Consider the following 269-nt stretch of genomic DNA (forward strand, 5'->3'; position numbering starts at 1 on the left):
CCTGTTGCCTTGTTTTTTGCCAATTCCTTCAAAGCACCTTGGGCTTCTTCCTTCAGTATCTTTGACTCGTGAACATATGCTACCTCTTGAAATGGTTGAAAATCAACCAATTTCTCTTGGTACAGTGACTCTGTGTATTTCTTCCATCTTTTCTTGATGCTTTCTGCATCATTCAATAATTTGCCCAGTGAATCTTTCAATAACAAAAGTTAAAGCTTGAATTTTTTCTTCAGTTCCCCCAGCTTGAGAAATGCTGAGCAAGTTCTTCC

Source organism: Chrysochloris asiatica, unplaced genomic scaffold (assembly GCF_000296735.1).
Source record: "Chrysochloris asiatica unplaced genomic scaffold, ChrAsi1.0 scaffold00030, whole genome shotgun sequence".
In the NCBI taxonomy this organism is placed as follows: domain Eukaryota; kingdom Metazoa; phylum Chordata; class Mammalia; order Afrosoricida; family Chrysochloridae; genus Chrysochloris; species Chrysochloris asiatica.